Source organism: Pleurodeles waltl, chromosome 9 (assembly GCF_031143425.1).
Source record: "Pleurodeles waltl isolate 20211129_DDA chromosome 9, aPleWal1.hap1.20221129, whole genome shotgun sequence".
NCBI lineage: Eukaryota > Metazoa > Chordata > Amphibia > Caudata > Salamandridae > Pleurodeles > Pleurodeles waltl.
Genome location: NC_090448.1, coordinates 695,616,779 through 695,641,320, shown reverse-complemented (window position 1 = coordinate 695,641,320; position 24,542 = coordinate 695,616,779). Strand labels below are relative to the sequence as shown.

General features: G+C 44.3%; 1 protein-coding gene and 1 long non-coding RNA gene across 10 annotated transcripts in view; one reads left to right on the top strand and one right to left on the bottom strand.

Moving 5' to 3' along the window:
- Window positions 1-15,659, bottom strand: part of LOC138258702 (uncharacterized) — a 139,862-nt gene extending 124,203 nt beyond the window's left edge. Inside the window, exon 1 of the long non-coding RNA XR_011198513.1 lies at window positions 15,583-15,659. This is a non-coding gene — a long non-coding RNA (uncharacterized lncRNA). The remainder of the gene's footprint in view (window positions 1-15,582) is intronic.
- Window positions 15,660-15,740: 81 nt separating this feature from the next.
- FBXO46 (F-box protein 46) overlaps window positions 15,741-24,542 on the top strand; it is a 91,149-nt gene continuing 82,347 nt past the window's right edge. For all 9 annotated transcript variants that reach the window (XM_069207801.1, XM_069207804.1, XM_069207803.1 and 6 more), the window contains exon 1: window positions 15,741-15,914. The gene's annotated coding sequence lies outside the window, so the exon portion shown is untranslated. The remainder of the gene's footprint in view (window positions 15,915-24,542) is intronic.

Sequence of the window (24,542 nt, the reverse complement as noted above, 5' to 3'; positions counted from 1 at the left end):
CTTTGCACCCGCAGCTGGCATTTCCTGGGCATCTGCCCATCTCCGACTTGCTTGTGACTTTTGGACTTGGTCCCCTTGTTCCACAGGTACCCTAGATTGGAAATCCACCGTTGTTGCATTGCTGGTTTGTGTCTTTCCTGCATTATTCCTCTAACACGACTACTTTGTCCTTAGGGGAACTTTAGTGCACTTTGCACTCACTTTTCAGGGTCTTGGGGAGGGTTATTTTTCTAACTCTCACTATTTTCTAATAGTCCCAGCGACCCTCTACAAGGTCACATAGGTTTGGGGTCCATTCGTGGTTCGCATTCAACTTTTGGAGTATATGGTTTGTGTTGCCCCTATCCCTATGTTTCCCCATTGCATCCTATTGTAACTATACATTGTTTGCACTGTTTTCTAAGACTATACTGCATATTTTTGCTATTGTGTATATATATCTTGTGTATACTTCCTATCCTCTCACTGAGGGTACACTCTAAGATACTTTGGCATATTGTCATAAAAATAAAGTACCTTTATTTTTAGTATAACTGTGTATTGTGTTTTCTTATGATATTGTGCATATGACACTAAGTGGTACTGTAGTAGCTTCACACGTCTCCTAGTTCAGCCTAAGCTGTTCTGCTAAGCTACCATTATCTATCAGCCTAAGCTGCTAGACACCCTATACACTAATAAGGGATAACTGGGCCTGGTGCAAGGTGCAAGTACCCCTTGGTACTCACTACAAGCCAGTGCAGCCTCCTACATTGGTTGTGCAGTGGTGGGATAAGTGCTTGAGACTGCTTACCACTCTTGTCATTGTACTTTTCATAAGAGAAAAATATACAAAACAAGGTCAGTGTATATACACATAGCCAAAAAGTTTTGCATTTCCTCTTTTCACTCTTTTCTAAGTGCTGAAAAGTACTTCTAAACTTTCAAAAAGTTCTTAAAAGTTTAAAAAGTTTTTTTCTGTCTTTTCAAAAAGTTCTGAAAACTTTTTTCTCTTTTTCTATCACTTTAACTCTCTCTAAAAATGTCTGGCACAGGCCAAAATGTTGATCTGTCCAAACTTGCATATGACAACCTTAGCTGGAAAAGAGCAAGGAGTCTCTGTATAGAGAGAGGTTTGAGTGTAGGGAAGAATCCTTCCTTGGAACTGTTACTTAACATGCTTAGAGAACAGGATAAGGCCATAGGTGCCTCATATGTTGAAAAAGTACCTAATAGTTCCCAATCTGATTCAGGGACTCCCCCAGGAAAAGATTCAGGAAATAAACTTCCTAGCCTGCCCATTACTAGACAGTCTAGCATAGTTGGTAATGATGATGAGCCACACCATACAAATAGTGTTGTCTCACATCATAGCAAAAGCATTTATTCTCACCATACTGGTAGTAATGTTTCTGTTAACCAAGCTGTTAGGGTGGCTTCTGTAAGGGACAGGTCTCCTTCTGTTCATTCCCATCATACCTCTGTATCTAGGAATGTCCCTCCCACCAACCCTGATGACAGAATGTTAGAGAGGGAACTCAATAAGTTGAGGGTGGAACAAACCAGACTGAAGCTTAAAAAGCAACAGCTGGATTTGGATAGACAGTCTTTTGAACTAGAGAAGGAAAGACAGAAGTTGGGTTTAGAAACCCATGGTGGCAGCAGCAGTATTCCCCATAGTCATCCTGCAAAAGAGCATGAGTCCAGGAATCTGCACAAGATAGTTCCCCCTTATAAGGAGGGGGATGACATTAACAAGTGGTTTGCTGCACTTGAGAGGGCCTGTGTTGTACAGGATGTCCCTCAAAGGCAGTGGGCTGCTATCCTATGGCTATCATTTAGTGGAAAAGGTAGGGATAGGCTCCTTACTGTGAAAGAAAATGCTGCTAATAACTTCCAAGTTCTTAAGAATGCACTCCTGGATGGTTATGGCTTAACCACTGAACAGTACAGGATAAAGTTCAGAGAGACCAAAAAGGAGTCTTCACAAGACTGGGTTGATTTCATTGACCATTCAGTGAAGGCCTTGGAGGGGTGGTTACATGGCAGTAAAGTTACTGATTATGAAAGCCTGTATAACACAATCCTGAGAGAGCATATACTTAATAATTGTGTGTCTGATTTGTTGCACCAGTACCTGGTAGACTCTGATCTGACCTCTCCCCAAGAATTGGGAAAGAAGGCAGACAAATGGGTCAGAACAAGGGTGAACAGAAAAGTTCATACAGGGGGTGACAAAGATGGCAATAAGAAGAAAGATGGTGATAAATCTCAAGATAAGCATGGGGATAAGGGTAAAACCAAAGATCCCACTTCAAATCTTAAACACTCTTCAGAGGGTGGGGATAAAACTAATTCTTCCTCTTCTTCTCAACCTGCACACATTAAAAAGCCTTGGTGCTTTGTGTGTAAAAACAGAGGCCATAGGCCAGGGGATAAGTCCTCTCCAGGTAAACCCCCTGAGCCTACCACCACTAGTACATCAAGCGCTAGTGCCCCTAGCAGTAGTGGTACTAGTGGTGGGACTGCTGGCAACAGTCAAGTGAAGGGTGTAGTTGGGTTCACTTTTGGGTCCATAGTAGAAACTGGGGTAGTCACTCCCAAGACAGTTTCTGTCACACCTAGTGGCATTGGCCTTGCCACACTGGCTGCTTGTCCCCTTACAATGGATAAGTACAGGCAGACAGTTTCAATAAATGGTGTTGAGGCCTTGGCCTACAGGGACACAGGTGCCAGTATCACTTTGGTGACTGAAAACCTAGTGCACCCTGATCAACACATCATTGGACAACAGTATAAGATTATTGATGTCCATAACTCCACTAAGTTTCTTCCCTTAGCTATAATTCAGTTTAGTTGGGGTGGAGTTACTGGCCCTAAGCAGGTGGTGGTATCACCTAGCTTACCTGTAGACTGTCTCTTAGGTAATGACCTAGAGGCCTCAGGTTGGGCTGATGTAGAGTTTTATGCCCATGCAGCCATGCTGGGCATCCCTGAGGAATTGTTCCCTCTCATTTCTACTGAAATGAAAAAGCAAAGGAGAGAAGGCCTGAAAACTCAGGATCCCTCTCCATCAACAGGTAAAAAGGGTATCACAGTATCCCCTAACCACCCTACCATTCAGGATACCATTCCTGTGGTGGGAGAAACCTCTCCTGGGGTGGCACCTGTTCCAAGGGAATCATCAGTTGGCAAAACTGTACTCCCTGAGGTAGAAGTACCTCTCTGTGGGATAACTAACATTGGTGAGAAAAAGAGCACCATTTTAGTTAACATGGAGCATCCCTCCAACCCTCACAGAGAAACTTTAGTGCAGAAACCCTGCACTGCCTCACAACACTTAGGACAGCATCCCTGCCCTAGTGTGGAGCTCATAGGACAGCATCCCTGCCCTGCTCCAAACCAAGAGAAACAGCATCCCTGTTCTCTCTTCCAGCCATATGGACAAAGTTTTTGCCCAGCTATGGCTTTTCTGAGACAGCATCCCTGTCTGGCATTTCCATCACTACAAATAGGTTCAGTGGACAATTCCCACTGCTCTAAACTAAAACTTACTGATAGAAACTCTGAAAATACATCTTCACATTGTTGCTTAGCTAAAAAACTTCAAACAGGGTGGTTTACATCCCCACAGGGAAGTAACCATATAGTGGATGATAAAGGGAGTAACCAGTCTATTGCAGAGCTACTCTCTACTTATCACCACTTAGACAATAAAGTCTCAACTGGCCAAGGTTAGCCTTATTGTCCTTCGTTTGGGGGGGGTTGTGTGAGAAAGTAGCCTCTTTCTAGCCTTGTTACCCCCACTTTTGGCCTGTTTGTGAGTGTATGTCAGGGTGTTTTCACTGTCTCACTGGGATCCTGCTAGCCAGGGCCCAGTGCTCATAGTGAAAACCCTATGTTTTCAGTATGTTTGTTATGTGTCACTGGGACCCTGCTAGTCAGGACCCCAGTGCTCATAAGGTCGTGGCCTATATGTATGTGTTCCCTGTGTGGTGCCTAACTGTCTCACTGAGGCTCTGCTAACCAGAACCTCAGTGGTTATGCTCTCTCATTTCATTCAAATTGTCACTGACAGGCTAGTGACCAATTTTACCAATTTACATTGGCTTACTGGAACACCCTTATAATTCCCTAGTATATGGTACTGAGGTACCCAGGGTATTGGGGTTCCAGGAGATCCCTATGGGCTGCAGCATTTCTTTTGCCACCCATAGGGAGCTCTGACAATTCTTACACAGGCCTGCCACTGCAGCCTGAGTGAAATAACGTCCACGTTATTTCACAGCCATTTTACACTGCACTTAAGTAACTTATAAGTCACCTATATGTCTAACATTTACCTGGTAAAGGTTAGGTGCAAAGTTACTTAGTGTGAGGGCACCCTGGCACTAGCCAAGGTGCCCCCACATTGTTCAGAGCCAATTCCCTGAACTTTGTGAGTGCGGGGACACCATTACACGCGTGCACTACATATAGGTCACTACCTATATGTAGCTTCACAATGGTAACTCCGAATATGGCCATGTAACATGTCTATGATCATGGAATTGCCCCCTCTATGCCATCCTGGCATAGTTGGCACAATCCCATGATCCCAGTGGTCTGTAGCACAGACCCTGGTACTGCCAAACTGCCCTTCCTGGGGTTTCACTGCAGCTGCTGCTGCTGCCAACCCCTCAGACAGGCATCTGCCCTCCTGGGGTCCAGCCAGGCCTGGCCCAGGATGGCAGAACAAAGAACTTCCTCTGAGAGAGGGTGTGACACCCTCTCCCTTTGGAAAATGGTGTGAAGGCAGGGGAGGAGTAGCCTCCCCCAGCCTCTGGAAATACTTTCTTGGGCACAGATGTGCCCAATTCTGCATAAGCCAGTCTACACCGGTTCAGGGACCCCTTAGCCCCTGCTCTGACGCGAAACTGGACAAAGGAAAGGGGAGTGACCACTCCCCTGACCTGCACCTCCCCTGGGAGGTGTCCAGAGCTCCTCCAGTGTGCTCCAGACCTCTGCCATCTTGGAAACAGAGGTGCTGCTGGCACACTGGACTGCTCTGAGTGGCCAGTGCCACCAGTTGACGTCAGAGACTCCTTGTGATAGGCTCCTTCAGGAGTTAGTAGCCTCTCCTCTCTCCTAGGTAGCCAAACCCTCTTTTCTGGCTATTTAGGGTCTCTGTCTGTGGGGAAACTTTAGATAACGAATGCATGAGCTCAGCCGAGTTCCTCTGCATCTCTCTCTTCACCTTCTGATAAGGAATCGACTGCTGACCGCGCTGGAAGCCTGCAAACCTGCAACATAGTAGCAAAGACGACTACTGCAACTCTGTAACGCTGATCCTGCCGCCTTCTCGACTGTTTTCCTGCTTGTGCATGCTGTGGGGGTAGCCTGCCTCCTCTCTGCACCAGAAGCTCCGAAGAAATCTCCCGTGGGTCGACGGAATCTTCCCCCTGCAAACCGCAGGCACCAAAAAGCTGCATTACCGGTCCCTTGGGTCTCCTCTCAGCACGACGAGCGAGGTCCCTCGAATCCAGCGACTCTGTCCAAGTGACCCCCACGGTCCAGTGACTCTTCAGTCCAAGTTTGGTGGAGGTAAGTCCTTGCCTCACCTCGCTGGGCTGCATTGCTGGGAACAGCGACTTTGCAGCTACTCCGGCCCCTGTGCACTTCCGGCGGAAATCCTTTGTGCACAGCCAAGCCTGGGTCCACGGCACTCTAACCTGCATTGCACGACTTTCTAAGTTGGTCTCCGGCGACGTGGGACTCCTTTGTGCAACTTCGGCAAGCACTGTTTCACGCATCCTCGTAGTGCCTGTTTCTGGCACTTCTCCGGGTGCTACCTGCTTCAGTGAGGGCTCTTTGTCTTGCTCGACGTCCCCTCTCTCTTCAGGTCCAATTTGCGACCTCCTGGTCCCTCCTGGGCCCCAGCAGCGTCCAAAAACGCCAAACGCACGATTTGCGACTAGCAAGGCTTGTTGGCGTCCGTCCGGTGGGAAAACACTTCTGCACGACTCTCCAAGGCGAGAGGGATCCGTCCACCAAAGGGGAAGTCTCTAGCCCTTTTCGTTCCTGCAGAAACCTCAGCTTCTTCTGTCCAGTAGAAGCTTCTTTGCACCCGCAGCTGGCATTTCCTGGGCATCTGCCCATCTCCGACTTGCTTGTGACTTTTGGACTTGGTCCCCTTGTTCCACAGGTACCCTAGATTGGAAATCCACCGTTGTTGCATTGCTGGTTTGTGTCTTTCCTGCATTATTCCTCTAACACGACTACTTTGTCCTTAGGGGAACTTTAGTGCACTTTGCACTCACTTTTCAGGGTCTTGGGGAGGGTTATTTTTCTAACTCTCACTATTTTCTAATAGTCCCAGCGACCCTCTACAAGGTCACATAGGTTTGGGGTCCATTCGTGGTTCGCATTCCACTTTTGGAGTATATGGTTTGTGTTGCCCCTATCCCTATGTTTCCCCATTGCATCCTATTGTAACTATACATTGTTTGCACTGTTTTCTAAGACTATACTGCATATTTTTGCTATTGTGTATATATATCTTGTGTATACTTCCTATCCTCTCACTGAGGGTACACTCTAAGATACTTTGGCATATTGTCATAAAAATAAAGTACCTTTATTTTTAGTATAACTGTGTATTGTGTTTTCTTATGATATTGTGCATATGACACTAAGTGGTACTGTAGTAGCTTCACACGTCTCCTAGTTCAGCCTAAGCTGCTCTGCTAAGCTACCATTATCTATCAGCCTAAGCTGCTAGACACCCTATACACTAATAAGGGATAACTGGGCCTGGTGCAAGGTGCAAGTACCCCTTGGTACTCACTACAAGCCAGTCCAGCCTCCTACACTGACAGCAACAGATTTTAGACAACTAGGAAACGTTGCAGCCACTGGATCAGGTTTACATGAGAAGCATGCCATTGGCCGCGTCACTTTCCCTTGAGTTTGTGCCAACACAGATAAAATGCACCCATTGCACTCCTGACAGTACAATGTAAACTTCTTTTTGTAGTATAGCACTACTAGAGTTGGTGTACTGTGAAATAAGATTCTGAGCTCTAGAACGTTTTTCACAAATACATCATCAAATGATACAGGTCACTGATATCATTGTGCATGAGCTTCTGTAGGGGCTTCGCCACTACGGAAATATTGGGAGTCCACTGGTGAGAGTAGCCGACCATTGACAGAAACATTCTCACCTCCCTCTAAGTGGAAGAGCATTTTATTTTTAGGACAGTGGAGATGTTCCTGTGGGACACTGTCTGCCTACTTTTAACGTTGGGTGCTCTGGATAACAAAATTCCTTTCTGGGTAAAACGTTGAGCCCATTTTCAGCAAGGTGGTGTTCAGGGCAACTGTATCCTGCCTGTAGGTATCTTTGGTCATGGATGCCATGAGCAGGTCATCAATGTACTGCACCAATGTCGAACTACAAGGCAACTGTAAGGTGTTTCAATTTTTCTTCAGTATCTGCTTGAAGCATAAGGGACTTTCTCTATACCCCTGAGCAGCTCAACAGCAAACAAGAATTTTATCTTGGAATTTGAACTTAAAAAGGGATGTAAAAGAATGCTTGACATGAATTGATGACCGTAAACAACTCAGCATCAGGGGGGAATTTGGAGAAGGATTACAACAGGACTCAGGACTACAGGATAGCATTAAACAATAATTTGGTTATTTCTGTAAAGGTACTGCATTATCTTCCTTTTCTGGTTTGGTTTTTGAAGCACCATTATCGGAGCTTCTTGGATTCCCAATGACTTCTTTTAGAACGTCCTGTTCTAACAAGCATACAATGATGGGTGCTATACTAGCTTTTGCGTCTGGTGAGAGTGTGTATTGGGGCATCTGTGTGAAGACTGCATCTTGCCTTAATGTGATTTTCAATGGTTTTGTATTTTTGATTAGTCCAATTTCCTTTCCTGTGAATGCCATACTTCTTACTTCACTGTTACTTTTCAATTCTAAATTGAGGTGCCAAGTTGCAACCCCAATTCTGGTGAGAATAGGTTTAATCAGAGACAATCAAAAATTGGTGAGATGCAATGAACTCATGTGAACCTATTAGGAAGGCACTTGCTCTGTAAACTAAATTGTGTACACCGGAAGGTGTGGAGATGGTGACTCTGGCAGCTGATGCAGAATTCAAAATAAAGTGTCAAGAGTCAGTAGTCAGGCTGTGCCCAAAACTCACAAAGCACAACATGGCATCTTCAGCTGGCAACAGCCATATACAAGTACAAAGACCTTAATTCCCTGTCTCCTCATAAGTGGTAGTGGTCATCTACAGGCCTACTAGCCCCTAATTGTATTCACCTTTGCAGAGATACAGTTATACTGACTTCTCTGGGAGTTTGCGCGACAGGTTCTAACCATGACGCCCTGGTGTGTGACCTCTTGTTTCGTACCCAGAAACAAAACTACAGACAGAGGAGCTTCTCCAGCAAGCTGTCTGGGTTCTATTATTGTTATTTTAATCTAACAATCATATATGACAGACTACAACACTACTAGTTGCAGCTCTGTACCTCCAAGATCACTGCTAGATTCACTGCTACTGTTCTCTCGCCCAGCTCTTTAGTATGGCTACAATGGGGGTGTTTCCAACCAAGGTACCTACAGTCTCCCAGATTGTCTCCAGTCTAATCTATTTCTGATCCCCCTGTTCACGGTGTACCATTCTGGAGGCAGAGTGTTATGGAAGCGGAGTACCCTGTGTCTCTTGATGGGCCTCAAACTCACCACCCCAGCCATGAGTCAGTGTTTCCACACTGCCTCATTTCAAGAGCAGTGCTCAGGACTCCTTCAACTGCCAAGGACCAGGCCCACAGTTGTACTCCTGGGATTGTCAGCACTGTGGCCCAGGGCACTAAAGGCAATGGCCCCCAACTTGGTCTCCCAGGATACAAGTAGTCTTTCTTGAGCCTCTGTTCACCAATAGTCTCTGCAGTGTAAGTGGTGCAAAAAAACAGTTAGGTTCCCCTCCACCCTTTTTCATCCCTCACTGTCTGGTAAGTTGGGGCTGAAAGAGGAAAGGGCACAAGGGTAAGGAAGCACACAGAAGCACAAGAGTGCTGGGAGTCTGCTATCTATCTGGATGCTTTTGAACATTTATATCAAAACAACCATCCGCTTTGGATGAAGAACTTTTCTACACGAACAATGGGGTAGAGGTAAACCATGGGCATCCCAGAATATGGCTATCTCTTGGGCTCCTTCTACCTGGAGAACAAGAACTACAAAAAGGAAGGGCCCTTAGAGTTAGGTGCTAAGAGACAAGTTTTGAGAATGCTTGAAACTGATGTCTATGTACCAGTCCATAAAGTGATTTCAAGAGTAGGGAGGACACAGTTTGCAGTAGCTAGACCAATGCAGCTCAAATGGCAGGATGGTATTTTTGAATTGAATGTTCTCTACCACCTCAGCATAGTATGTATCATCAAAAAAGGTGGCCCTGTATATGCAAAGCAGGCTTACAAAATGAACACGTAAGGAGATATGAAACCTGCCATAAGGCGGAACACCGTAGACACTCAATGGCAGGCAAGATTTCTCAGACCCCAGATTAAGGCTCCAAGAAGGCTAAATGCTTTGATACATTTTCCAAAGGCCTGAAAAAGGTCGTAGATTTCCCTGACAGGAATCCCATGACAACCAATTGGATCTCCCCTCAGAAAAAATTCTAGACCTGGGAAATTGTGCCAAGAAGGAGGTCAAGAATATAGAACCGAAGTTCCTTTCAGGGTGGGACACATGGGTGACCTGTGTGTTAAGCAATGTAAATTGTATTGTAACAGTGGACTAGATGAGGTTTTTAAATGTGCAATTAGAGCCATAGGTTGCTGATCTTCTGACCGCAAAAGCAGGGCTGTTATCTCAGGGAGCATGCTTAAAACACCTCCTTGTGAAGGAGGTGAGTAAATTTGTTAGTGTATTCGCCAATTTAGTCAGAGCACAAACCTTCTTTGCCTGGGTGTTTTTGGCAGGGCGGAACATGGCAGGCAATGTTTATTCTTGTAAAGGTCCCCAAGATCACATGGTTCTCAAAAAGACAACTAGAGGCTGGACCAGTAAAGCACCAGGACCAGCGAAGACTTGGTAGCTACTTTTTCCCCTAAGGAAAATCATGCTGTCTGCACTTCTAAAGTGGTTATTTCTACACAACATTTCAAGGGTAGGTAATTTAGGAAAGCCTCATTTGTTTTTCCCAAGACAGATTTGGGGCAATATGCAAGAGTTTTCTTTCTACTGGTTATTCATTACAAAGGACATATGAATCCTGGTGTTAGTACAGGGCTTTCATCTGGAGTTGTTCAAGAGCCACATATAGCAGAGAAGGATTTAGAATGCAAAAGCACAATATGTATCACCATTTTGCCTCAGTGCAGCTTCCTACTCTATCGTTTTAAGATAGATAATAAGTGGTCCAGGTTCGGACAAAATATTTTTTTTTTTCATGGGCCATTCTAGGACCTCACAAGTACCATTACTGGCCTTGGGGTTGCGTGTGTTTGGTGGCCTTTTTCCTACACCAGTCCCGCAACATGTCAATTTATCCAAATTCCTTGGACTGTCTACTGTTGGTGATCATTATGCAGGACAAATAAACTCTTATGACTACCTTTCCTCATTCTTCTTTCTGGGCTTATTTGATGTATTGCCACTAACAACACATCTTTTTCTAGGCATGCATCCAATATGGACTAAGTACCTCAGATATTGTTGATTGTTGTGGTTTGACCAATCACATGTTGCACTTTCTTTAACTGCAGCTCCTGTTTATTCAGTTCTAGCCAGATTGTTTACTTAGTTCTTCTGGATTTTCAGTGACTATTAACTTACATGGAACATGCCACAATTAATACCTTTCCTTACGGGTTACGGATTAGTTCTTTTTTATGTTTTCAGGTTCTTTGTGAGACCAGCTGGCAACCTCACCTTTTCACTAAGTCATTATGTTCTGAAGATGACCTCTTGAATAAATGATCAGGTTGCAACGCCATCAACAATTGGGGTTGCATGGTTGATAATTGATGACATGCAATTCAGGAACTTTTATTAGGAATTATACTGTTAAGATTTAGCTTTTTCTAAATGATTCCTTTGTATATACAAGTTTTTCGCTGCACTATATGTAACTGTAGGATCAATTGAGCACTTTGATTTCATTGATCTATTTTTGTATATATTTCTTAAATTATTTAAGACAATTAATGGTGGAGATTGTTGTACAAGTTATTTTTGAGACAATGTGATTTTGTGACTCATATACATCTACTTTGATTTAGTTTTACCACTATAAGCGCCACTATTGTATGTATCCATCAGACCAGACCTTGGCATCCTCTTGGAACAGACTTCAGTATTTTGTCCCTTACAATTAAAAAATAATACAAAATAGGTGCCCCCATATGATGCTTTATGCCTGGAAATATTCCGTCCCTGTGCCGCTGAGGGTGTGTGTTTGGTGCCTACTTGTGGCCCCTCCAGTGCTCTTCTAATCCCCCCTGGTCTACCCTCTGAGTTGCACGTACTTACCTGCTGTCCGACCTGATTCTGAGTACTCCCTGTACATAGGAGCCAGCGTTAAAATTGCTCAACTTTGACCTCTGCACCCGGCCGGCCCCGTGTTGTTGGTGGTGGGTGTTTGGGGTTCACTTGAACCCAAACCGGTGGACCTCCTAAAACCCGGAAACTGAAACTAAGTGTTGTACTCACCTGAAAAACGACCTGACATTACTTCCAGGAACTGTTTCTGAAAATTGCACTGTGTCCAGTTTTAAAAACAGATTATTGCCAATAATTCAAAAACTGTATAACTTACCGATTTCAAACAAAGTACTGTTGATACATGTGTGAAATACGAATCTATTGAAGTACTTACCTACAACTCAAATCTTATGGTTCTAAAAATAAATTAAGAAAATATATTTTTGCTATATAAAAAAGATTAGTCTGGAGTTAAGTCATTGGCTGAGTGCTTCTTCTATTGTCTGTGTGCGTACAACACATGCTTTCCACTACCCTGTGATAAGCCTAACTGCTCGACCACACTACCACAAAAGAGAGCATTAGTATTACCTACTTTGGACTCTGTTAGGCCTCTGGGGAACCCCTGGACTCTGTGCACACTATGGAGGTCATTATGAACACAGCGGGAATCCCCGCCGTGCTCATTCTGGCGGTCTTATCACAGACCGCCAGCCCCCTTGAGACCCCGCCGGCTGAATAATAAACATTCTTCTGGGCCGGTAGTAGGAAACAGTGTTTCCAACAGCCGGCCCAGCCGAATGCTGGGCCAGGACATTGCCGACGGCTCCACATGGAGCCGTTGTCAATGCCGCTGTGCGGCGGGTGCAGCAGCACCAGTCGCACAGATCACTGCCTGTAAATCGGGCAGTGACCTGCGTGATGGGGCTCTGCACGGGGACCCCTGCACTGCCCATGCCAAGTGCATGGGCAGTGCAGGGGCCCACAGAGGGGCCCCGGAGCACCCCTTCCACCAGCCTTTCCTCTGCAGGTGAACCCGCCAGGGAATGGCTGGCGGAACAAGGGTTCTTCATCTGGAGCAGCTCCGCCCTGTCAGATGAAGAATTCCGCCATCGTCAGGCTGCCTGTCGGTGGTAGCCTGGTGGTGGTGGAAGGCCACTTGTGGCAGTCCCCACTGTCTTTATTATGTGGCAGTCGAGGCCGCCATGCCGGTAGCAGAAATTTCCGCCGCCGGCATGGCGGTCTCAACCACCAAGTTTAAAATGAGGGCCTATATCTCACTTTGATCTAGTATATACAGAGCCAGCTTCCTACACTAGTGTCAACTGGCCGAACAGGAGATCTACAAAAGCAGGGGAAGTACTAAGAAATACGATAGAATCTGGTCCCACTGGCTCAGCTATAGAGGTTTCTGAAGTGATGCATGCCATGTGACAAAGTCATAGAATACATTGGAGTTTTGATGGGTAACTATGTTTCTGATGAGGAAGGGTCAATCTTAAACTGAATGCTGAACAGTAGATGCAATAACTTGCTGATATGTCAGATTGAAATATGGTATCTTTTTCGTCTAACAACAAATGGTTATCCATATAATGATAATGACAAGGTTTGTATTCTGAGCATTTAAGTACTTTAATAAAAAGAGTTAAAAAAAAAAAGAAAAAGAGTTAAATTCCATATTCATTTATTTAGCAACACGTGAGACAGCTTCACAAATTCCCACCAAAATATACAGTGAACAATTTATCTTTTAGATTGAACATTTCCTTGTAAACAAGTTTTGTGAAAACATTTATGTCAGAGGATTTCGACATAGGTCTAGTAAAGCCTGATCCAGGGGAGATCAACACAATATGGATTTACATACAAAACGGCCTGTGTTCAACGTGAACATCCGCCTTGCATCGGATACCGTGGTCCAACAATGGACACCCCGATGTACATTACCGCTAATGGCACATGAGAAACTAAACAAGTCTGCCTAGTATTAGTGTCTGTCCTCCTAAAATATAGGTTCTGGTGTAGACAGCCTGTGGCTCACAGACCCCTAGAGTTAGTTTAATAAGGAATACAGCATCAATTGGAGCTTCTTCCATGGCAGTAGGCTAGTATGTGGGAGATACAGCAGACGGTCAAGCTGCATGCAGAGGGAAGCTGGCCAGGTCTCTTTACCCACAAACAACTCAGAGGCACATAGGAAAGGGTTTGTGTACGAGTCCAGACAGTTTGAGTGAATGTATTAATTACCAAATGTCTTTCCCAGACCAGAATGCACTTAACCCTTTGCACAGGGAGATGCATGCCGCTCTTCCAACCATGTGTTTAGAGTTTATCGTGGAACGATTCAATGCCAGCAGCCAAAGTGACTTTTCGCTGACTAACCTGAAGAAAGGTCATTCCATGTGTTTCTCCTGCAAAAGGGCTCTCAGCACTGTAACCCAGATGCCACATGCTCTCTGCCACTCTTGGAAGGTGAGCATCCTCCAAACCAGGGCAGCGAAATGCCTTGCTCTCTTGTCATTCCAGCTACGTACTTTTCAATATTGGTGCCTTCTTGACAACACATACCAAAATGCCAGAGCCCCCCACTCTGGGACCTCCTTTGCTAAGATCACCCCAAAGCTATTCTTTAGCACCTCCTATGTGACACTCAAAGGAAGGTGGCAGCAGCATTTGTCTAAGACAAACCTTGGTTAAGGTAATTATATCTGCAATCCCATTATTTTTACAATCCATTTATTTTGGTTACTTTGACTGAACTTATCCCCTGCTCCATTATAAGACGGGCAATGAAAAGCCTTGATTTTATTTAGCCTCAGCTCTGATTCCACCTACCCGCCTCCCTCCCTGAAATCTTGCTCTCTAAACTGATAAAATCTGAAATTGCTCACTTCAGACGAAGCTGTCCAAGGTTTCACATAAATGCAACCTAAAGGCAGCTCTAAAATATGATGGAAAATAGCCAGATATAGAACTGCTTGTTAGGAAGTAAAGACCTGCATGCTCATCTTCTCTGGAGACCGCAGTACTCAAGTTATTAATTTCCTGAGAAGTCAGTCGTCAATTGCGCTCCAGCACGCTAGGTGGGCGTGACATGCACACGTCCTTCTCTACCAATTCAGAATCTGAAGAGGTCTCTAGATCCTCAGACACAAGTTTCTGGGTTAATAGTTTTTTGCCAATTTCTTGATCTTACTTAACCCCTCAAGGATCAACATGATCCTACACTACTTCATTTTCCAAGACAATCATCCTGACATTGGACATCAGTACCCTAGCTGCTAGACCCCGGCAATGTTTAGACATTTGAACTAAATTTGATTGGAATTACAGCACATCTCCCGTAATCTCTTTGGTGGCCACATGCTACTTCTGTATAAACATCAAGTTGAGTAAAGCTCCTGTAAGAGCTTCGCTGCCATGTGCAGGCTAAACCTTTGTGTATGAAGCATACTAAACTAAGTACCCAGTAGCAGCTGCTAGGAGAAGCACATTGGTGCCTATTTTTAGGTCAAAGCCTAGGTTTCCAAAGACATTGGTGACATTCTAAAAGCTTCCCTGGGCATGCATTCCACCCAATGCTTATCATTTTCTTTGTAACTCACATTTGACTGCTTTCTATTTGCTGCCTTTATTTATTTTAGGCTGTCCAGTCTGTCTTTGTCACTCCCTTGGGGCATAGGCTGTCCACCATTGCTCCTAATCTTTCATGAATGCTCGCTTTCTGTTCCCATCTTGTCAAATTTGCTGTACATTCAAAGATAGAAGTCAAATGTAAGGCTCTGTCTTCCTAGGAAGCTTGATACCACACCATGCATACATACTCCACGCAACTCCACTGTAGCCAGTTAATCTACTCGCTATGTCACAATAAAAGCATTCTCTTCGCTTTCTGACACCCCATGCGCCTACCTTCTAATGGGGCGGAGCACAGGCTGCTCCATTATAGTTTTTGTTTAAAAAAAAAAAACACACACAAAACAGCCACCGGTCTCACTGAGCGCTTTACCAATAGGAGCAGGGAAATTCAATTTCAGTGCCAAACGGAGCCTGTAGTTCCCAGAGGCCGCTTCTGAAGGACAAAAACATGGAAATGATTACCTATTTGCGTACGGTCTCGTCGTCTGTTCGTTTTGTCTTCGAACAGACCTTTAGACACTCTCCCTCGTCCGTGTTCGTTTCCTCTCTGGGTTGCTCTTTACAATGCTCCCTCTGGCCCCGGTAGCAGGGCAGCATTCCATATATGGGCATGCCCCCGAGCTAGTCCTGCTATTGGCGTCCCCCAGACCAGGTCACTGTCAACAAATTTGAGTCATTCTAGACTAAGGGGTGGTAGTGTACAGTAGACGGGCCCTTACCTCGTTATACCAGCGCGGCCCCCACAGGATTACAGCTGACTGGTTTCTGTGGCAGACTGCAAACGCTCGCGCCAGGTATGTGAAATCGAGCTCTTCGGCGGAATAGGCTTTTGCTGTTTCACCGGACGAGCCGTTGAACGCTTGAGTAGGATGATTGAGGCCTATGTATTATTTTTGACCAACCCCAGTTGATCGATGAGAGCGGTGGCCAAGTGAAGAGGAAGCTCCATCACAAACGTCTTTAATTGACCCAGGGCTAAGCTCTTTAGATGGGTTCGAGAAATCTAGTGCGTCAAAGTTATCAGGTTCATTGTTTGGGTGGGAATAAGAGCTTGTTCTTAACGGGTACTGACTCGCAGCCTTGTACCATGCGGGCATTAGATTAGCTGAGTAGCGTGGAGGTCCACTCTATCATAGGTTGCGGTCTGTTGGAGCAGCAAATGCTATACAATCCCTGCTGCAGTGACTTTAGATTACTGCGTAATATCAAGACGAAGGTTTGCTCCCTTGATACTGAAGGGCCTGTTGCCATCAATTCTGTGCCCAGGTCTATTTCTCCTTTCAGAAGCGCGTGTGGAAGTTTTTTTTTTTTATGAAGAAGTCCCTGTACATGCTGAAGTATCCACGTTGCATATACGAGGCCGTCCAAACTTCACTTAGTTGTTCTGAGATATAAGCACAATTTGCTGAGTATTTTTACTAATTGCAGCAACAGTGTGGCAGGGGTGAGAGTGCAAGCAGGTGAGGGATAACCCAAACCTAAATTCTTCGATTGTAACCTGTGCTTTAAGTTTAGTTCAATGCAAATTTAAATAGATAAGGTTTGAAACTTTTTCTGAGCCACAGCTAGCTAGCTTTGGATCTCATTCAGACAGAAAGCGTTCCAGAATCTAAATCCCCCAACGTACAGTGTTCTTCCTCCGTGTTCATTGAATGTTGAATGACTTGATGGGAGAACAGTGCCACTTTTTGAGGCTATACAGGGCATTTGACACAGAATGTCCATTTACAGATCTTTATTAAGCTTTACAAAAAGCCAGACAAGATAGCAGTATAAATAATAAACTCTCATAAAAGTAAACGAAAACGCATTATAAAACATGCTAGTCATCTACCCGCCACTAAACAAATACAAGAGCAACCCAGAATGTCCAAGTGAACCTGGGTATAATCATCACATAACACATATCCACGTGAAACTCCTTTTCAATCAATTTAAATAATATAGCAGAAAAATCTTGCTACTGGTGAACTGAAACAAAAAATTCTTAAATGAAGACGAAACTCATCTGTCTAGAATCTTTAAAAAAAACTCTACTGAATCCAGTACCATCACATATGTAAAAAACATGCTTTTAATGCTTTGGAAGCTGCATCAGCATATAATAGTGAATCATTTTTATAATCATACTTTAGGAAAATAAACCAAGAGTGATAGTTGAAACAAGTGATCCCCAAGTGAGAAAAGTGACACCACACCAAAAAGCAATAAAGAAATTGCTTATGGTTCTGTGATCTTTGGTGTACCTCACAAAGACAGCCTCTGATTAAGTTATGAAGTACGCTTGTCAATACATTGATTGATAATTCATAATATAATCGAAGATGTCTTGTATGATTAATATGTCAATGGCGTTTCGAGCCTCATGCTGGATTCTAAGGTGTCATCAGGACAAAAACATGACCTGGGGAATGGTGAAAGGTTGGAATTATTAAAGCCTCACCGGGATGTTGAATATTGGTATCATTGTCTGACCCAGAATGGTGCTTTTGTCGCCTTAATATAAGAGCTTGGTAGACTGGCAGCATTTTCCCACAGTGGGGAACGCTGTATTTTTTTAAAATTCGAAGTGTGGATACAAGGCTTCAAGACTTCAGAATTAAGTCAAATTCTAAGTTCACACTTATCTCTGTTCTTAAGAAAGTTGCTTTTATTTCTTGCTACAATGATGTCTTTGGCTAACTCCCTCATAGTTGGAAATACATGTTACTTTCAACAGTGCTACCCTTTCCCGTCCCATGCTTTGGTTAATCCAGCATTCCCTGGCCAATGACCTCTAAGATGCGACAAATTCTAGCACGGTGCATGCTTGTAGCGCAGTTCCAGAGCAATACGTTTGCACTGGCATTTAAACAGAGTAAGATGTACACGTAGTACTAAAATGGCCTTATGGTAGGTTTGCTGTCATACTCACAGTTAGGATTTCATGTGCTACTATGCGACCAAATTATGAGGCAGGGTTGACCAATTTATGTGGCAAGAAAAGAAAAGTCTAGTTATCAATTTAGAATAGCAATAGCTCTAACTTAAGCAAATGCAAGACCTATTGCATTGCAAATGCTTCTTCTGGTTTGGTGTATATCAGTTCAATAGTTTTTGAGATATTAAAAGAAAAAGAAATATAGATATCTAGAGGTGCAAAGGATTCACAAATAACCAGCTTGTGCAGAGATATGCACAGCTCTGATGGGCTGCCAACACTTGAACCAGAAAGTGTTGGCAGCCTTCTTGGGACTCTGCTCCAGCCAAGTCCCACAAAAAAGTTAAATATTAAAAGACAAGGGGCCAGGGTAGGGACACCCTGACCCCTTAGTTCTGGTGTGGGGTCCCAGAGAGACCCCACCCCAGGGCAGAAAAACACTCAAAAAAAGAAAATTGCAGCAAATCGCAATGATTTTGTGAATTTGTTGCAAAAAAAGCTCTGTCTCCTGTGCTTTTTAATCCTGAATCCCCCAGGTGAGCTAAGTCCCGGGGGCATTGCTATTGTTAATGCGGGAGGGGGGCACCTTTCTGGGGCTTTTAAATAAATATGATGCGTGGAGCCGTGTGCAATTCCCACCCCCCACCCCCCAAAAAATATAGAATATTTAGGCTGGGCCCAGGGGGATGGGTCCCCGGGGGCAAGATCAGCCTGGGGTGGAGGTGTCCTTGGAAGGGGGGGGCACACAGCCCCCACTCCAAAACAAAAATAAATAAATATTTAGGCTGGGCCCAGGGGGATGGTGTCCCCTGGTCCACGATTGGCCTGGGAAGGGGGTGGATGGCTACCTGCACGGTCCCCTTCCCCCAAATAAATACATTTTAGAAAGCCTGGGGATGGGGTCCCCGAGTGCAAAATTGGCCGGGGTAGGAGGGCACGCAGAACTGTGGCCAACCCTGGTGCCCATGGCCGGGTGGCTATAAGGGTTGGCCACAGGCAGCCAACCCCCGCTGCTCACAACCAGGTGGCTATAGGTGTTTCCTGCCTGTGGCCAACCCCCACTGCACACGGTCAAAGGACTGGGTTGAGTGGTAATAGAGTTGTTCCTGCGACCAACCCTTGCTGCACAAGGCCATGCCCAGTGCGGGGTTGGGTGGTTATACGGGTTGGCCGAAGGCTTGAGCGGTGGTGGTTGGATTAACGTATAGTAATTGAAATTACTTTACGTTAAAAAAGCCATATAAATTCACTGAAAGAAACAAGAGAGACCTCAAAGGTAAAAAGTAAGAGGGTCACTCCCAAATTCAGAAGGTAAAAGCATATAGTTTTTAGTGACACTGCCAGCTAATGACTGAGCATAAATTCAGTTTTTCAGTCCATTTGTTGCATGGAATTTTAGCATCCATAGATGGGATTGCAGCTTCCCTAAAGTACTAGGAATTTATAACCTTTCAGAAAGCAGTGTTCTATTTGGGCCAACTAGCCACAACTAGGGAAGCCTAGGCCTCTTCTCTAACGGTTGCTTTCCTGTCCTGCAAGACTGTTGTTTCTAGACCTACAGCTTTAAAATTCTTCCTTATTTCTCTTTGATTAAGGAATTGCTTCCAGCAAGTTTTGTGTTTGAGTGTATCAGATCAAACTATCCTGAATGATACCCCTCTTGGAAGCACTTCGAGTGTTTTAACAACATCTTGATTGGACTACAAATTGCATCAAAGGCACACTTAATTGTTCTATTATTTTGTTTTCATCCAGACCCACCATAAAGTGTTTCTGGTTTAGATGTATTATATCCAGTAATATCACATGAGTCTTCACTTTTGACCATCTAATTATCTGCCCTTTTCCCCCTTTGTTGCAAGGCCTTTTCTTGGCTATTTAGGGCAGTTCGCGCTTATGTCCTCATAACATTTTGCCCACATAAGCTATCCACGCGAACTGTGTGTCCTTCTTCTTTTTTTTTTTTCTTTTTTTTTTTTCTTCCAGCATCCTAGGGATTCTAGAGGTACCCAGAGTTTGTGGGTTATCCTGGAGAAGACCAAGAAATTAGCCAAAATACAGCAAAACTTTCATTTTTTTTAAAAACAAATGGGGGGGGAAAAAGGGCTGCAGTAGAAAGCTTGTGTTTTTTTTTTTTACCTGAAAATGAAATCACCAAAGGATTTGCAGTGCTAAAATCTCCTTCTTCCCAGCTTTCAGGAGCAGGCAGACTTCAATCAGAAAACCACATTTTTCAACACAATTTTGGCATTTTACTGTGACACACCCCATTTTTACTATCTTTTGTGCTTTCGGCCTCCTTCCAGTTAGTGACAGAAATGGATGTGAAACCAATGCTGAATCCCCGACAGCTAAACATTTCTGAAAAGTAGACAACATTCTGAATTTAGCAAGAGGTCATTTCTGTAGATCCTACAGAAAATAACAGCAGAAATAATAAAAAGAAATGAAATTGAGGCAAAAAAACAGCCATTTTACTATGTAACTTTTTCCTGCGATGTCAGATTTTTAAAAGCAATATACCGTTACGTCTGCTGGACTCTTCTGGTTGCTGGGATATATAGGGCTTGTAGGTTCATCAAGAAACCTAGGTACCCAGAGCCAATAAATGAGCTGCACCTTGCAGTCGGTTCTCATTGTATACCGGGTATACAGCAATTCATTTGGTTAAATATAAAGAGTGAAAAATAGGTATCAAGGAAACCTTTGTATTTACAAAATGGGCACAAGATAAGATGTTGAGAAGCAGTGGTTATTTGCACACCTCTGAACTCCGTGGTCCCCATACTAGCATGTGAATTACAGGGCATTTATCAAATAGATGTCTTTTTTTAAACACTGTATTACATTTGGAAGGAAACAATGTAGCGAAAACAAGGGGCAATATCACTTGTTCTTCTATCCTGTGTTCCCCCAAGTCTCCCAATAAAAATGGTACCTCACTTGCATGGGTAGGCCTAATGCCTGCGACAGGAAATGCAACATGGACACATTACACATTTTTACATTGAAATCTGACATGCTTTTTGGAAAGTGCCTAGCTGTGGATTTTGACCTCCTAGCTCTGCCAGCACCTAGGGAAACCTACCAAAAGTGTGCATTTTTGAAAACTAGACACAGAGGGGAATCCAGGATGGTGTGAGTTGTGGGGCTCTCACCAGGTTCTGTTACCCAGAATCCTTTGCAAACCTCAAAATTTGGCCAAAAAACACTTTTCCCTCCTATTTCGGCAATAGAAAGTTCTGGAATCTGAGAGGAGACACAAATTTCCACCCAGCATTCCCCCAAGTCTCCCGATGAAAATGGTACCTCACTTGTGTGGGTAGGCCTAGTGCCCGCAACAGGAAATGCCCCAAAACACTATGTGGACACATCCAAATTATAAAAATACAAAACTACCTGTTTTTGTTTGGGGGGGGGGGGGGGGTGTTTTTGGTTGTGGGCTGAGCAGCCATCTAGGGAAACCTACCAAACCCAAACATTTCTGAAAACTAGACACCTGAGGGAGTCCAAGGAGGTGTTTTTCCCCCCAGTGTTTTTTCGCTGAGAATCCTCAGCAAACCTCAAATTTAGCTAAAAAATCTAATTTGTTCCTACATTTCTCTGTGGGATCACTGCACCAGCACACATTTTCTACCACTCAACGTTCTCCTTGGTCTCCCGGTAAAACTGATACCTCACTTGTGTAGGCGGGCCGAGTGCCTGTGACAGGGAAGAGCCAAAAACATGTCTAAAATGAGGGTGAACCAAAGCAGGTCCAAAAGGGCAGTTAGAAAAAAACCGATTTTAGGCTGATAAGTGGGACAGAATTTGTATTGGTATAGATGCACCAATGCTGGGTGGTAGGGATTTTGTGGATTCCTGCAGATTCCTGAAGGTTCCATCACAAAAATGTGGAAAAAATGTGTGATTTCAAGCAAAGTTGAAGGTTTGCAGGGCATTGTGGGTAAGAAAATGGTGCGGGGTGCATGTGAGACACACCACCCTGGACTCACCCAGATGTTTAGTATTCAGATGTCTAGGTCTTGTAGATTTTGCTACATGGCAGCGTCCCAAAGTCCAAAAAGTGCAGCCCTCACCATTCCAAGTGGTACGATTTTCAGAGTTAGACAAGCTCTCAAGGCCCAAATGTAAAATCAAAACCCAAAATAATAAAATATTTTCTTGCTTGCCATTGGGTTAAGATCTTTTAGTGTGCGGGTGAGGGCTGAAAGAGTGTTACCCCCTTCAGTTGGGATGGGGGCATAACCAAGCCCATACTGGTTGGTAGCCACCACTGCACTATATATATATATATATATATCTCTATCTATATATATATATATCTCTATCTATATATATATATATCTCTATCTATATATATATATATCTCTATCTATATATATATATATTTTTTTTTAAATTCCCTGGCATCTAGTAGGCTTTCTGCCACCAGGGAGTGGATCGGAGGGTAGTTGCCCCATCTGGCCACGGGAGGGCAGAACAACTTTGTTCCCATTTATTTTTGGGGTAAGGGTATAGCCATACCCCCACCCTCCCCCCCTTTTTTTTTTTTTTTTTTTTTTTTTTTTTTTAAAACAATATCATTTGGTGGGCTTGGACCTTACAAAAATAGGCTGATCTGCTCCCAAAGGCAGAAATGGGCAACAGTAATGTGCCCTCATGGAAAGCACACCCCTCCCCCTCCACCCCTGGTGCCTAGGTTGTTTCAGCCCCCTCCAATAGAAATATGCTGATCAGCCACCGGGGGGGGGCAGAGATGGTCTAATAACAATTTGCACCCTTGCCTAAGATTTTTTTTTATCCCTGGCGTCTAATGGCTTCTGCCCCCCCCCGGGGCAGATCCGCCTAATTAAAATGTCAGTCTGCCCCCTGGGGGTTCAGAAATGGCCTAATAAATCTCCCCCCCCTCCCCAGAAGCGACCCTTGCTCAAGGGGTCGCTACCCTTCATTGCTAACATAAAAAGAAAAACTCACTGGTGTCTAGTGGCTTAAAACAGGCCAATCTGCCCCCCCCCCAAAGGGGGCAGAAAAAGCCTATTAATAAATTGCCCCCCTGGGGGGCGGCCCTTGCTAAAGGAGCCACTCCTCTTATGCAGAAATACAAAAAACAATCCCTGGTGTCTAGAGGGCATTACTGAGACCCGATCGTGAAGAAATGCTCAAAGAGACAGGAAAGGAAAGGCCTTTCCTTTCCTGCCTTTGCCTCCCCACACCCCCTGATCGGAAGAGAAATGCAAAGCATCCACGCTGGAAGCTCATGGGGTGACCTCTGATGAGGTCAGTGCGCGATCGCGTGCTGATGTCATCAGATGTCACTGGGGGGAGCAGGGGGGTTGGGGTGGAAGGGTAAGCGATTCCCCTTCCATCCCTGCCCTTGGGAGGGGGGTGGGAGGCCCACGGGGGGAGCACTAGCGCTCTCCCCGTGGGCTGGGTGCAGGACGAGCTGGTCTCGTCCTTGGCACACAGCAACTGTGACTAAGGGTGAGACCAGCTCGTCCAGGGCACCCAAGGGGTTAAATCTAACAATCACCATCTCCTCATTTATCCCAAATTATTTTCTTCAACCTGTCCCCTGACTCTGTATGTTATATTTCTATATTGCATAGTGCTCTTGTGGAGCTTTTTCCTCACATTTTTGTGTTCAAAGGATTGATCAGGTTGATAAAAACTCACTTTACCTGTCCGTCTGACAACCCAGGGGTGTGGAATTTAATAAAATATCTACTTGTCCATGGGACAGGATTCTTCTCAAATCTACTTTTCCTGTAAGAAAATCTACTTGTCTCTTTGTTACCATGTAGTGTGGTGACAACTTATGGCAGAAATCTCATTATTAGAGCTCCTGATAACAGCCTCTCTGGTTATGCCACGGCTAACACTATAGTAGCAATTTCAAGCCCTACTATAGCAATTTCCTTATTTTGCCACCTTTACGCAGATCTACATATTCGGGCTGGAGGAAGCAATATGCAATAGTTCCAGGGCTGGAATGCCTTTGATTCTTTGCAAACCTACTAACTTGAATTTTTTAAGGATGTTTTCATACTGGAAAAGGATTGGAAATTTACTCCTGACGAGCAGCTGCAGAAGTTCTTCCAGGGTGTGGAACAAAGTGGTTGGGAGGGAAAGTGAACATGTAAATGTTCAATAGATTTTCGCCTGAGCAAATCTACACATGCATATTTGCTTGTGCTAAAATACAGCTCATAAATATTTTCTAGGAGTACAATTTCCTGGTCTACTTCTGTAAATTCTTGTGGAATCCTGAAAGCTGCTAATGCAAAGACATATACTGTGGGTGCACTTTTGTGACTTTCTTTAAGCATTGGGCCCCCAATTAGGTCTGGAATTAACCAAGGCATTTTGTTTTTTATTATACTTCTATTTATCTCTCTGTCCACCTGTTGGCTGGCTTTACTGTGAGGGAACACATTCTGCTCTTCTTCAAGGAGCATAATGGCACACAAAGTTGTTTTGTTCAGTGCCAGGAACTACTGTG